The following is a 15,850-nucleotide window of genomic DNA, read 5'->3' on the forward strand; positions in this document are numbered from 1 at the left end:
GTTCCAGTACCTTTCTGAAGCTTCTGATTCATGTGCTTTTCTTACAGACTCTGTGCTCTTATCTATATCAACAAACTTTTTTCACAACCTCTTGTTAGGGATCAATATCTTTATTAAGTATTAACTAAGAAATCAACATTTATCACGTTTCCTAATTTAGACAAAATATTAAAGCTACCAAGAAGATAAAATACTGCAAAATTTTAGCAAGTGAATATATTAGGGACACTATCAAATGTGTATTAGGGACACTAACAAATGTGTGTAAGTGTGTAACAACTGGATTTTTTTTATTGGTTATGCGTTTATATGCAGGGAAGCAAGCAGGAGCCGGTGCTTGCACAGAGCCAGCTTTTGAGCCCACTCCACTCCCCGTGCACGCTGGTTCCCACCTCCCCACCTCCTTTGCTGTCTCTCATATGGAGGCAGTAAGGGTGTGTGTGTGCGTTGTTATCTAGGGGCCAGGGCAACTAAGAAAATAGAAATGAAAAAATGACCCTTTATATCGGGGGCTCCCTATTTCAGAGGATGCAGGCCCCTTTTCCCCGCATCTGTCATTGGTTGGAGTACCCCCTCAGTGCATCCTCCCAGTTTGATGTATGAATAAAGAAGAACACTCTAAAATAAGATCACAAATGTATTAGGGAATTAAATTACAATAATTGGGAAAATGGGGATTTCATATATGAACTAAAACAATAACAGATGATAGTAAGCATCCTTACTCAACTGTGACTAAATAGCAGTGTAGGGATTTCATGAGGGAGTCATGAAGCCTGGGCCCAAATGTTCCTGGTTGGTCAGGAGGAAAAGAAGAGAAGACAGGAAAGAACCCCAAGAAAGTAAACCCCTATTACATTCAGAGGTGTCGGTGGTATTAGGCTGGATGGTGCTGTGCTGCCAAAGCCTGGGACCTACTACCCTTGAACTAATTGAAAGCTCTCAGGGAGGAACTCCAAGTGAGATCCGTGCGAAGAACTTCTGTGATGGTTGGATCACTGATCATTGATGGTAGCTCTTCTCCCTTCCTTGTCACGGCTGTGGTGGTCTGATGCTGACAGGAGCATGGGTGGAAGAAGCAACACCCCTCAACAGCTGCACAGGGCCTTAAATTGCGTCTGTGGTGTGAAACCTTGAGGTGATTGAATGTTCTGAAAATCAGTTCTGGCTGGTAAGAGCTAGCACAGTCCAGAGTCTCCATCTGTTGACAGGCATTCTGATCAAAATGGAGTCCTTGGGTCAAAAGTTCACTGCCTCCATTTTGAACAGTTTTAACTGAACTGTTTTAGTCCCAGCACCATGTAACCATTGTCGTTCCTCAGTGTTCTGTACCTTGGTACCTTCGGTGGTCTGAACTGTCAGTATCAGTGTCGTCTGGTCAGGGTCGTCCTGGCGCGCTCCTGACAGGACCTCCACTCTGTCGGTGATGATAAACTTTTCTCTGTGTGCGTAACAATCAGTACTCCCTTTATCAGAGTGTTAGACCCTGTGCACTTGGGTCAACACAGGAGATCTCTGAGAGTCCCCGGAAATGACAGATGCAGGCAAGGTTTGAAATCAATTGAGCAAGTTTATTGTCAAATGCGAAGCTCTACCAGTTGGTAACAGAGATCAGTACAATGTTACACCACTGGGCACTGTGGCCCGCGTTGACAAGATACCAGCACCAGGCAGGCCTATTGCCATATATCAGATATTAACAGCAGTTAGTCAAAGTTAAGCTACTGTGCATTCTGTAAGTTTAGGCAATGACACCTGCCATTCAGGTGCCTAGTGCGTACCCCCCCCCAGGTCGGCTGGAGAGTACCTTTTTCGGTGTTCTTTTATAGACAGGTACAAACAACTTACATCATTTCTTTACGTACCAGGTTGCCACCCTCTGTTGCCTAGATACCACCCCTCACCTTATGGAAGGGGGGCTTCCTTACTATCCTTCATGCTGTCAGTCTCGACCCGGTCCTGAACCTAGGTCGGTATGTGCATTCATTTTTAGGGAGTCTTTGTACCAAGACATTTCTTATTAAGATGTTCTGTTACTCCCCTTTGGCTTACAGTCTGTATACCCAGTGCCTCCCTGTGTCCTTCCATGCTCGACCTAATTTACACAATCACACAATTATCAATAGGGCCTCTTTCTTGGCTCTTGTGTTACTGAACCAAAGTCTTGCTCACTAGATTGCAGGCCTGTTGCTGTTTTCATGTTACAGGCCTCTATTCAGGCCTGCTGACTCCATGTTACTGACCCTTAACTTACTACAACCATTAGGATTAATTGATGTGCTTGGGCTTATTGTTTAATCATGTAAACGGCTACACGCTAACAGACCTAGAGAATATCTTCATATACAGGCCCAGTCAAAGCAAGCAGTCTTTGTAAAGATGAGAGAATTTTGGTGGTCTATGAATAGAAGTTGACAAGGCAAATTTTTGTCTAATAGCAACACTGGAATTGCCTTATGGAAGATCCTACTGGTCTGCCAGGAGTGGACAATAGGGCCTCCGCGGACCCAATCCGGCCCGCCACACGGGTGGATCTAGCCTGCGGAGGCCCTGCTGCTCCTCTGCCCCCAGGCCAATTGGGACCTAAGGGTGAGGTAGTGGGCCAAGCCTCCTCTGCTTCGCCCCCGCGTTGTGAGCAGTGCATGGTGCTTCAAAGCGCCATGTGCTCCTGACACGGCGGGAGGAAAAGTCACGCACTCACCTGCCCCCAGGCTCTTATTGGTGCTTTGAAGCGCCGTATGCTGCTCGCAGGGTATGGGGGAGAACAGAGAAGGCTTGGGGCGCTCTCCATGCTCTATGGCCTGGGGGTGTGGGAGCGAGGTGGTGCACCTTGGGGGAAAGTGGGGTGGGGACATAGGCACTCCCTCACCCCCAGCCCAATCATAGTTTGATTCCATGCCCCTTCTTGTGTGGCCCGTGGCCACTCAAAAAATTTCCGAAGTGGCCCCCAGCAAAAAATTATTGCCCAGCCCTGGTCTACCCTATAATCCTGTCGCCAACAGTGAACACATCCAGATGTTTTAGAGCAGGTTTCTCAGTGTGGTCCGCGGCCCAGTACCGGTCCTTAGAAAAAAAATACCAGTCCTTAGAAAAATTACCACGCATGATCCTATTAATTTGTGTGACTGGGTAGCAGCATCCTGCACTGCCGAGCGCAGTGGCGCGGTCCTCTTGGGAGAGAGCCCGCCACTGCAGTGTCTCTGCTGGGCATGCTCCCACGTGGTGGGGCTAGATCTGACGGACACTAGAACCCAGGGAGAAGGCCGGACGCACCGATGGAGAACGCCTGGCGTCGGACAAGGCCAGGGGAGCCGGCGGCGGCTGATAAAGCATCTGGGATTGGGGCCATGAGGGGGGAGCGGAACAACCCGCTGGACAGGTAGGGCCAGCGACACAATTTATTTGCATATTCATCATTTGCTTAATGTATATGCAAATAAATGTTACTGGTCCTCCAAAAGCTTGTGAATGGGTTTACTGGTCCCCAGTATCAAAAAGATTGGGAACCACTGTTTTAGAGGATAGTTGAATAATCCTGTAGTAGGCTGCTTTGTAATGATCTGTTCTTTCCCCAGCTTTCATCCTGAGTGTGATTGTGAGTAGTAGAGTCGACTACTCACTTCTTGCCCCCCCCCCTTTGTGCTTTTGTATCAGAGGCAGCAAGTGCGGTGGGGGGAGAAGGAGCTGGTGCTGTGGGGAGCCACCTTAAAAACCAGTTCCACCACCCCAGCACTGTCTCCGTGCTGCAGCTTGTCCTCCCCACACGATGATCAGATGCTGCAGTGTAGAGGTTGGGAGGCAGAGGAGGCTGCCACAGAACAGCCTCTCCCCACTGAGGACAGAGGCTGCTCTGGTAGCTACCCCTGTTCATGCGGGATCTCAGCGAGCTGCTGGGACCTGGTGTGAGCCCAGCTCAGTCCTGGCTTATGCTGGGTCCAGGATCATCTACTGCTGCACCTCTGTAGTTAGAGCTGGATGTGTGCACTAGGGATGTGTGATGGGGCGCTAATGCCCCACACTCCAAAACCCCCCGCGCCAGCCATGTATGGGGCGTGGCGAGCCGGGTGTGCCAGGATACTATTGCCCCACACCTTAAAAATTCTGGTGCCAGCCTTGGTCGGGGGGCGGTGAGTCGGGGTTTGTGCATGTGCAGAGTGCTTGTGTGCTGCCAGACAGCTATCCGGAGCGGTGCCCGGGAAAACGGTAGAAGAGTGTGGCGGGAGAGTGATGTGGGCAAGGGGACGGGATCTGGGGGAGGAGAGAAGAGGGTGGTGCCTGCCAGGGACGGAGGACTCTGAGCCAGAATGTGGGTGATTTAAGAGGGAGGTGGGAGAAGGTGGGAGAAAAAGAGAAGCGAGGTAAAGGGAGGCAGGTAAGGGTAGAGGAAGCAGCCCAGGACGGGGCATTTGCATACTGCACGTGGGCTGGCGTGTTTCGGCGGGAAGGCCCACCAGCCGGACTGGACCATGTCAGGTCTGAGTCCTTAGGGCCCTGGGCTGGGGTCCGTGAGTGAGGGCGGGCCCGGACCCCCCTCTCCCTGCTGCCCAAGGCGGTATAACTAGACTACATTCCATTATGACGTTAACTAGCCCAAATCACGACGGAGTAAGACTAGTGTGGGACAGGCACAGTGCGGGTCAAACTTCAGAACTCACGAAATGTGTGATAGTTAAGACAGATAAATAAAAACACCAAGTGACAAACTTTACAGGATATAATAGTGTAGTTGGTTAACTGATAAGCAAAAGCTCATAGGTTAATGCTATTGACTACACACATTCCACCCCCCTACACCCTTGCCAGTAAATTTTTTAGTAGACTGGTCAGCAGCCTGGCTCAGTTCTGGCTCATTCCAGATCTAGAACCTACCTCTGCTGAGGCTCTGCATTTAAAGTGTATTAGGAGCCAAGTGGGCAGGCAGCCCGGCTCAGTTCCAGCTTGCACTCAGTCCAGGAGCTCAACCTTCTCCCCCTTAGATGGGGGCTGCTGCCACCCCACGCTCTTGCCTCTTTATCAGAGGCAGCACCACTGGGTGACAAACAGCTGGTCCATACTGTCTTCCCTTGTGGTCTTCCCTCGGGGAGCTGGTTTTTAAACTGTTTTCCCTCGTGGACCAACTCCTGCCTGGCACCCCACGTTGCCTCTGATACAGTGGCTACGGACCTCAACCCCGGGACTATAGAATAGTTGACTAACCGATAAAAATTCATGAGGTTAATCGACTATTCAATTAATCAATATATAACATCCCTAGTGTGTCCAGCTCTTACCCTCGCTGCAGCTCAAATAAGTAACTCCAGGGCTTGTTGTGAGCTGGGACTGAGCAAGACTTCATTTTATTGACTAATTGTGTAGTCCATAAAAATGTATCATCTATGCGATTAGCGAATAGCCTGCCTCTTAACATCCTTAATTCCGATCTCTAATAGAGATTGGTGTAAACTCTGAAGTATGAATCTTGATAATCTTTTCCAATATTTTGATTGTTGCTAATTATAACTCCTAATGTTATGATAGGGAGAGCAGAACTTCCTGATCTACCTTTGCTGTACCATTCACTGTTTTACATATTTGCATTGGAGCTCTCTTGTTCATCTCCTCTCTGAGGTAAACAATTACAGTCTTCAGTTTTTTTCAAAGGAGAGTTTTTTCTAGGCCTTTAATCAATCCCCATGTTTTTTGACCTTTGTTTAAATACATAATGCTTTTTTGAGATGGGGTGATCATAAGGATGTGAATGCTTAACTGGTGGGTGCTGGTGCATCACCCCACCTGCTGTGGGCAGGGGGATGCTCCATCCCCATGGGTGTACTCAAGCCGAGCTGCCGTGGTGCCACTTGAGACCAAGTGGGATGGGGCACTCACCTGCCCCATCTTCTCGTTTAATTGGTTAAACATTACTAGAAGGCTGTGTCCCCCTGCTCACTACACTCGCCCAACCCCCTTTTATCCACTGCAGCTGGATCATAGTCTCCCCTCCTACCTGTGGTGCAGCAGGATGGAGTCCTCCACCAGCCCTTCCTATGACCACTGCTCACTACGTTCATCAACCCCCCACTGCGTGGCCAGTTTCACAGCTAGAGAGCCTGTTAACCTCACACTATAGAAAAGTGAACAAATGAAGCTATATTGAAAAAAACCATTAATGGGTATATTGTTCACATGTTATATTTAACAGTACTCCATAAAATACTACATTTATGATTTCTCAACTGCCATTACTGAATATTTTGATACACTGTCAGCTTCTACACAGAGACAGAGCTATATAGAGCTGGCTGTGTCTGAATAGTCCATTGTGAGCATTTATATACAGGCCAACACAGTTGAAGCTCTTGTGTCCGGGGTTTGTTAATTGTCATGGTGCAGGCCAACTACACTAGGAACTGGATCCGCTGCAGGATGAATGGCATGTCGACATTGGCACAGGTATCCAACCGTATATGTGGGATATACACTATTTCTCCAGTTTTGTCGCCAGTTATTATCTGGCAACAGAGTACATGTCTGGACATAGACGTGACTACTAGACGTGTTCCATTGCAGAAACTGTCAGATATACAGAGGTTCCACGGAAGCATAACAATGGCACCCTCCTTCAAGATCAGCTGTTGAGGCATACCAGATGGAGTCATCTCAGCCAAGCGTTCTACAGGATACTGTAACTGATCACTCTTGTGAACAACCTCAGTAGCATCAATTCCCAGACACTGAACAAAGTCAGTACCCTCACAGATGAATCACTGGAAATTTTGTCCAATATTTGCAAGTTCAATTTGTTAATCTCTTCATTACAACCCACCAAGATTGCCTGCTTTCTCATCACCTTGGTGCTGACACCGTGTGGATACATCTGAGCAACCATATCTTTGCAGTATAAGTCATCATCTACTACCAATTTCTTCACATCTTCATGGCCAATGGATAGCAGTCAGTGAGAGAAGGAGACTACATCATTGTTCGCTCTTGTATTCCTGTTAAAACAGGGCTACAGTTTACTGCCTTGAGGCGTACATTGATGAACTGATGGCATCCCCCCTTCTTTCTTGTTGGAAATCCCTACCAAGTAGCATAGTTTTTCCTCTGAACAGCATGTCTGGCTGTCTACATAGACCATGCTCTCCGAGATTTATGGCATTCAGTGCAGCGGATGGTATCATGGAGGCTTTGTCCTATATGAAGCAGTCAATATGCATCAGCTGAAGCTTTAATGCTTTTGTCCAGCTGAGCCAGGAATCATTCTCAATATTTAATGGCAGATTGAAGGTCTTGAGCGCTGTACTCCCATTGAGAAGCAACATAGCAGTGATCCTAGTCAAGGCAATTGATGCCATTTTTTTTATTGGTGTCTGTGGCTATGGATCAGGCACTGGTATAAGAAAGTCTTACCAGTGCCTCCTGGCTCATCGATGAAGAAGCAGTTGTGAGTGTTGTCATATGTCGAATGATATAATCAAAGGCGTCTCTCTGTTCTCCTTTGCTGCAAAAGTGTCATCTCATATAGTCATTTATGTTCACCCAGAGAAACATCATCCTCTTCAACAGCAGTTTCTTGTAAGTGGTGTCAGTAAGCCAAAGTGTTTCATAGAATATCCTTTTTCTAACAGATTCTGAATGTACAGTAAGGCCTTGTACTCTGTACCATCCTCAGAGAGGACTGCTTTGAATTTCTCCCATATAACTAGGGATGTAAAGAACTAGTCAACTAGTCCAGCGGTTCCCAACTGCTGGTCCGTGGGCTAGCAACAGGCTGTGAACCCCTGCCTGCTGGGCTGTGGTAAATTATGTCCCCAGCTGCTAATGAGCTTCTCCCCTTGGGTTTCCCCATAAGGCGTGTACAGAAAATTCTCTTTTCCCCCCACTTCCCTACAAATCAGCAGGGTGAGTGGCACTGTGGGCAGCCAGATGTGCTGGAGCTGGGTTGTGGTGAGGCTGTCCCTGCTGGAGCAGCTTCACTGTAGCCCCGGTTCCATCTCCAGCAGCTGGGACTGCGTGGAACGTGGCTGCCCCAGCCGCCTGGAAACAGCAGTGTAGAAAGGAGGACATCAGCAACATCTCCGGTGCCTGTACTGCTCCCAGCCCCACCCACACAAGATAGGGCTGCTGCTGGGAACCTGAGCAGATGCAGTTCTGTGGAAGGGCAGAGGGTCTGGGGGTTCTGCTCCTTTTCCTGCTGCAGTTCTCAGGACCCAGGAACCATAGCAGAGAAAGGAGCAGAACATGGAGCCTCTGCGTGGCCCCATGCCCTCCGCTTCTCTGGCATGGCTATACTGCCTCTAGCCCAACATCTCCATCCTGTCCCATGGTGGGGTTGGCTGCCATTCTGATGGAGGAGACCCTGTGAAGGACTGGGAGCAGTACAGCTACACCTGGGGAATTGTCAGCATGGGGCCATCCAGCAGCTCTACATTCGTCTGCGTCTCATTCTAGTATGCTGTACCAGCTATAAATATCTTGCTGGTGCGGCGTTCTGTTCTGTACCACCAGATTTGCCCTGCTGATCGGGGTGTTATCTTTCTAATAATTGTAGATTTATATGCAGCAGAACTGAGAAATGGTTTGTTTATCTCACCGGAGGAAATGCTTTTAATAGAGATAATCCAAACACACAGGAAGGCAAGGAAGTATAATACTTATGGTTAGAAGGATGTGGGTTTTTTTTAATTGGTAAATGTCGATAGACATCAAGTTCACTATTTACACACAAATGAACAAAAATATTTCCAATGATAATGATTGGACTGTAATGTAGCACTCGGCAAAGTAAGACAAATGCTACTTGACAGCTTATTAGTGTTGTATTTGTGGATATTTGTTTTGAATATTTTTGCCCCCATGTGATGTTGACAACTTGTGTTTTAATAGTTATAAAGCTTTAACTTTGACTCTCCGTGTCTACTGTCATTAAATTATTCTGATCCCCATATTTTGTGCATCTGTGAATATTTAAATGAATACAAATTTAAAAATGCTTAACATCATAATTTTTCACAGCCATGGAAATTTAAATTAATAAAAAATTTAAAAAAGGCCAACCATTGATATTATCAGTTGAAATGACAAAAAATACAAATTGAATTCTCTTAAAAACTTAGTAACTCTATAACAACAGATGAGCTAGAAGAGTCGTGGTTGTCATTGTGCTGCACTCCATGGTATTCAAGGGACCAGACATATGTGGTATGGGGGTACTTGTACATTCTTTATGCCTCCGTGCATAACTGTTCAAGAAACATGAATTCCATTTAGAAATCTATCAGGAACTAGGCAAAAGTATCCAGTGGTGAAATGGCTCTTTTGAGTCAGTAGCTCAAATATGCCACCTCGTTTTCATTTTCCGTTTGAAAGAGTTGGTCTCTCAGGGGTCATTCTCTACTTCCTATATCCTTGTCTCCTGCCTGCACTCCCTCCCACACTTCCTAGTCCTAAAACTACTGTTGGGTATCTGCTGTGGAAATGGTAGTTCTTACCACCAACTATCGCTGGGAGCAGTACAGGCACTGGAGAAGCTGCTGGTGTCCTCTTTTCCCCACTACTGCTACCAGGCATGAAGGGGCCAAGTGCTACGTGTTGGGCAGCTGCCCCTGTAACTCCATTCTCCTTCCCTGCTCGGCGGGAGCCTCCCCCTGGCCTCTACTGCTCCCAGCCAGCGCACGTACACAATATTATTATGCATTATTAAGTGCATAGGAAAATATGAATGTGTCAGCACTGCCAGACCTGTTAACTACTGCCTTTTTAATTCTGGTGCAGTTGAGGCCAGAGGTTTGGTCTGGAGAATACTCTTTAACAAATGTTAGCAACTATTTTATTTGTTTTTTAAAATGTGTGTATGCAGCAGTTTCTCAAATTCTTGTTAACCATCTTGTCCCCCCTTCTTTGATTTGCCTAATATACCATGGACAAAAATTACCATAATGAATATGCAATTACATTAATTACCATACTGCGTATGCACATATTTCAGGGCCAGTCCGCTAACAGTTTTTTAATATGTTTGCCAGTCCGCGGTATAAAAAAGTTTGGGAATTACTGGACTATTCGACTATCTGATAAGCATATGCTTATTGGATAGTTGACTAGTGACTTGACTAGTTGTTCTCCCCTCTCCCTTTGCTGCCTCTATCAGAGAGAGGCAGCAAGTGGGGGAGAGCAGGAGCCAGTGCTGGGGGGAGCCAGCTTAAAAGCTGGTCGTCCCCCAGCACCATCTGCGGCAGGGCAGGGGAGCATGGCGGGAGTGGGCACGAGCTTGCGCCCAGTCTCCACCACTCCACTGTGCTTGTGCTTTATAAATGTATTAAGAGCTGCCAGGCCTCGATGAACAGCTTTGGGAACAGATTGGGAATCTCAGCACAGATAAATGTGTTCTTACCACCAACTATCTCTGGCTTGGGAGTGGAGGCTTCAAGCTTCCCCTCCCTTCTCGGGGCTGGGAGCAGTACAGGCACCGGAGGAGATGCTGGTGTCCTCCTTTCTCCTTTTGTCAGGGAGGGAGGAGAATGGGGTCTCAGGGGCAGCTGCCCATCATGCAGCGCTTGGCCCCAGCAGCTGGGACAGCTGCCCTTCATGCCTGGTAGCAGTAGGTTGGAAAGGAGGACACTGGTAGCTCCTTTGGTGCCTGTACTGCTCCCAGCCTCTCTCCCAAAGGGGAGGGGAAGTTTGGAGTCTCCACTCCCAAGCCAGAGAGATAGTTGGTAGTAAGAACTACCACTGTCAAAAGTTTTTGGTTCAGTCTCACCAACAGGTGCATGTGAGACAGGTCCCTCTTCTGAAACTCTGTGGTGTACATGTAGGCCCTAATTGAACCGAAGATGGTATTGAGTTCTTTGACCAAATACAAACACTGTTGATAGCATACGCAGGCAGTGAAATATGGAACGTCATTCACAGTTCTATTAGGCAGCATCTTTTGCAGACATCGGTATATTTCAGGCCATTTAGGTTACAAGTCATGGTAACAAACAAATCCGGACGACTGATGTACTAGGATATGGCCATTGCATAGTGGTAGAGCTGTTGCGTGGCCCTGGGACTGCCCCCAAAGGACAACAGCGGAATAATACTGTTACTGATATGCACGGAGTTGGAGGTGTTTGCTCTACTGTTGGCTGTGTGATCCATCAACCCTTGTATGCTCTCAATATGCAGTTGGTTCTGGTTGAAGTGCAAGTAAGCAAGACACTGAGATTCCACTTTCAAGTAGGTGTTGAGTGCATGTGAGACAACCCTATGTGAGCAACAGACTGAACTGCCCATTCAGATGAATAGCCTGATGATAGCTGTAGTACCGTACAGCTTTTTTCGAAGAGTTCTCCGCTTCAAGCAGCACGTAAGACCACCCAAGATCACCTCCGGGAAACAGTAATGGGAACAACATTGGGTCACTTTGTGCTGAGTTATCTGAAATGAAATTGGCCTCCAGTTTATCCCCCTTGGGCCAGCTAAGTTTATTCCTTGAACGAAGCATGAACTCGAGAATGATTGAGTTTTGTTTATTAGTACATTTCTTAATGGTAAGATGATACTCACACAAACACACATGCTGCATTCATGTTCGTAGGGTAGAGGCAGACTGCAAGTTTGGCATAGATTACTTTTGATCTGGTAGGTGGCTGGAATGCTAGCCAGACAACAGCTTCCCAGAAGCCGGCTGTGAAGGCATTGAGGATCCTTGGAGTTCTATATGGATCTGCGGGAGGGCTCTACTTCTTCCGGGCCATCCCTGGGCTTGGTGTGCTGTTACATCTTGTCTGAGAGAGAGAGACTTCCACCTGCCTTCTTGTCATGTTAATTTAAACACTTTGCAGGATCCTTTCTTGCCTTTAAAAGGTAACAGATACCGGACAGCCTTGTGACTGGATGTTTCTCATTCACACTTCCTCACTCATTCTTTAATGGTACATACATATTCATAAGCATGGATGCAATCAATTTATCAGAGCGATGGCAGATTCTTAAGCAAGGTCTAATGTTATTGGGACTTTTCCACTACTTCAGCAATACAGGAACTAGCTTAACCACATTTATTTTCTTAGTCACTTTTATTCTATATAACAGGACTGCAGCTAAGAGAGGGGGAGTGGGCTACAGCTAACAGACAGCAAACTCACACATCCCCACACAGGCCACATGTGGGGGAGCTCTGCCACCATGATAAGAGTGTGTATGGTTGCTCCCATGGAGCAGGCAGCAGGTTGGGATGTGCGGTGCTTGGTCAGGCAGAGTCGGCTCTCGTGCGAGCAGCCGGCACCACTCCCTCCCTTCTCTGGCAGCAAGTTGGCCTGCGCCACGCCTGGCAGCGGTGAGAGGAGGTGACGCTGGGATTGAGGACCCTGCACACGCAGGAGGCAGGTTGGGGCTTGGGGCCATTCAGGGCTTTGAACCCATGGGGTCTTAGTCTGGGGGGAAGGTCTGATTAGCTCCCAAGGTTGCCGTGGAATGGACCCTTGCAGGACCCCATCCTCGGCAGAGCTGGACATCCTAGGGTCACCTACCCACTCACCCCTGCCTTGCTGCACTGCTTCCAGGCTTCCTGCCCCTCCATTTCCCAGACCTCCCTTCCCCCCCCCCCCCCCCAGCCACCTTGACCCCAGCCCTATTCTGGGGGGCACCCTGCCCCCATCTCCCTGAACCCTCTCAACCAGTCTGCCCCCCAGCTTTAACCTGGCCAGATTCTGCATCCTCTCTCCTGGCTAGACACCCTACCCCCACCCTGCTCTTGCAATCACCCTTTCTCCTACACTTTCCCCCCGGCCAGACACCCTATTCCCAGCCTGCTTCTGCGCCCTACCTCCCACCCAGAACTTGCACCCTCACCCACTTTGCACCTCACATATCCTGCATCCTGTTCCTATCCCACTCACTGGCAGTCCTTTCTGCACACTGAACCCCTCATTTTTGTCCCTACCGCAGAGCCTAAGGAGGGTCCATAAAATCTAACTCAGAAAAGTAAATATGGCTTTATGGGAGGCCCTGAAACTCAGTCCTTCCTGTCCCTTTCCTTCCCCATACCTCATAGAACTAGAGCGCCAGAGGAGCAAGATATCTCAGTTGGGAGCTACATCAGTGAGGGTTGTTTTTTTTGACGGAGTGGGTTTTTGGGGGATTTTTTGTTTTGTTTTGTTTCTCATCTGTGTGGTCCCCAACTGATTTTTCTGTGGTTCGGTGGCCCCTGCCACAAAAAAGGTTCCCCCATGCCTGCCATAAATAAAGAAAACATTGAAACCTTTTGGGTTGGACATACATTAATACTTTATTTTATTTTAAATGAAGTTTGATAAGATAACATGAGAAAGTTAAAGTGCTTAAATTAAACGAATCTCCCTAGATCCATTACTAGCAAAATGGCTCAGGTGTAATTATGTAATTAACAGTTTCCATTAACTAGCAGTCCACAGAAAGGTTTGCATCGATCCAGGTGGTCCATGGTCCAAAAAGTTTGAAAACTACTGTTTTAAGAGGAACTATTGTGGCACCGTAAATGCAGGGAAGTGAGGAAACTAAACCATTAAAGCAGATGCTGGCCTGTTTTGTCCTAGGAGAGCTTTAGAGAGAAAGGCAGTAGCTCCTAGTCCGGTTGGCTCTGAATACCCAGTACTTGCTGGGACCCTTGCGGAACTCATGTGAAGTACTGCCACATGGCCGAGTTTCTGCAGTGCCTTGGGAATCATCTTCCCCCGACCCGTCCACCACTGTCTCTCACCATGTCACAGCTCAATTCCCCAATCTGGCACTTAGAGTGTAGATCTGGGGATCGGATAGCAGAATAAACTCTGTAAGAACCTATCTTTGGGTATGTCTACACTACCACCCTAGTTCGAACTAGGGTGGTAATGTAGGCAACCGGAGTTGCAAATGAAGCCCGGGATTTGAATTTCCCGGGCTTCATTTGCATCTTGCTGGGCGCCGCCATTTTTAAATGTCCGTGCCGCGTGTAGCCGCGCGGCATGGAGTCCGCACTAGTGGACATTTAAAAATGGCGGCACCCGGCAAGATGCAAATGAAGCCCAGGAAATTCAAATCCCGGGCTTCATTTGCAACTCCGGTTGCCTACATTACCACCCTAGTTCAAACTAGGGTGGTAGTGTAGACATACCCTCTGTGACTCCCAGAGACAAACTTGTCCGGTCTCAGTTGCCCTGAGTTGTAAGAAAAAAAAATAGCTGCCATCACCATCAAGTGTCAATTCAAATAAAAAGAGAAATAAAAATAAATAAACCTTCTTACAGGGACAAGACCACTTGGAATCTCTTCCCTGAGGCAAAGTTCTCCCCCGTTTTGCTTGGAGTTGGGAAAACAAACTGGGATAATCCACAGAGAACAATAGAGCTCTGCTTTTCTTGGGTAATATGGTTTCACTTCCTTAAACCTTACGTAGGTGTAAGGACACAAAATCAACTAATACCAGTTAACCTAAACAAAAAAAACCCCTTACACTTCTATTATTAAAATACGACTACTGTTGCAAGCATGGCAAATGACTGTCTGTTAAAAGCCATGGAATGAAATAGAATCACTGGACTGTAATCCTTAGTTACAAAAGAACAGAGAAAAACAATAACCACTTTAGACACGATTTTCAAACCCCCAGACAAGGAAAACAGTAAAAAAACCTGATGGACTATCTAACCATTTCCCTACTTACACATTTCAAGGAGCCTGTTCCTGGGAGAATCCATCTTTCCTGCTACCTGGGGAAAAACTGCCGCTTGCACCAAACAAAGGGGGGAAAAACTCTCTCTCATTTGAAATTCCTTATCTGCATTTCATTGGCTGAATGCCCAAATCCCCCTCCCTCAGGTGCATCTCCAAATTAGCTTAACCCTTTCCTTGCTCTCCAGGTAAGACAGACTCTCTTCTTTGCAGTTCCTATTCATGACCTACCAACATCTAGAAAGCGTTGTGTCTGGCAGCATCTCTGAGCATGGGGGGAGTGCTCTAAGAGTTCTGCAACCACCTGGGCAGCTCTGCCCTTCCCACTTGCATCATGTGCGGCAGCTGCTGCAGTGTAGGGCTGGGGGCACTTTGGCATGGTGCAATGTCCCATTGCACTGGGAACCAACTGGTGTCTTGTAGGCCCTGCTTGTCTCTTGTGATATGCCCTGCAGAGGGACTGGCTGCTGGCCCCTGCATGCTGCTGGGGTTTCGTGGCTGAGACAGTGTGGAGCTAGCAGTGCTGTGCTGAGAACCAGCTGGTCTCCTGCAGGCTCCACTTGATCTTGCCATCCGCCCTGAGGAGGTGCTAAGTGCTGGCCCCTGCTGGCTGCTGAGGTTTGGTGGCTGAGGCAGTGTGGAGTTGGCAGTGCTGTGCTGGGGACTAGCTAATCTCCTGTGGGCTCCACTTGGCTCTCGTGATCTGCCCTGTGAAGGGGCTGAGTGCTGGCCCCTGCAGGCTCCTGGGGTTTAGTGACTGAGGCAGCATGGAGCTGGCAGCTCTGTACACTGGGTTAGACACACACCCCTCCAGTTGGAGAGCTTCGCCCAGGCAGTGCCCCACCACGTGTCATCAGAGCTACCCCAGGGCACTGCAGGACTGGCTTCCTGGGGCAAGGTGGTGAGCTCCTCTTCTCTAGAGTAAGCAGCTGCAGTAGCCTGGGAGGCCTCTGGGATGGGCAAGGAATGAGAGGAGACTTACCCTCCGGGTTTAGCTACTCAGTCACTTCAGCCACAGTGTCTTTTTTGCCTTGGCATTCACCCTTTGAGTTAATGGGGTTAGCAATGGGGAGGCAGGACTAAGAGAAGAGGCCAGGTGGGTGAGGGGGAAGGGATAGCAGCACTCAGTCATCCCGCAGGAAAAGTTTTTATATAACCATTTTAAAAGGATTCTACATCCAGATACAGCATGCACTGT

At 48.0% G+C, this 15,850-nt stretch overlaps 1 protein-coding gene across 3 annotated transcripts in view; it reads left to right on the forward strand.

The window, feature by feature from the left end:
* The window catches only part of CENPK (centromere protein K), a 102,312-nt gene that overhangs the window by 692 nt on the left and 85,770 nt on the right, over nt 1-15,850 (forward strand). The gene's annotated exons all lie outside the window — the stretch shown is intronic.

This window comes from Pelodiscus sinensis, chromosome 6, assembly GCF_049634645.1.
Source record: "Pelodiscus sinensis isolate JC-2024 chromosome 6, ASM4963464v1, whole genome shotgun sequence".
Classification (NCBI taxonomy): domain Eukaryota; kingdom Metazoa; phylum Chordata; order Testudines; family Trionychidae; genus Pelodiscus; species Pelodiscus sinensis.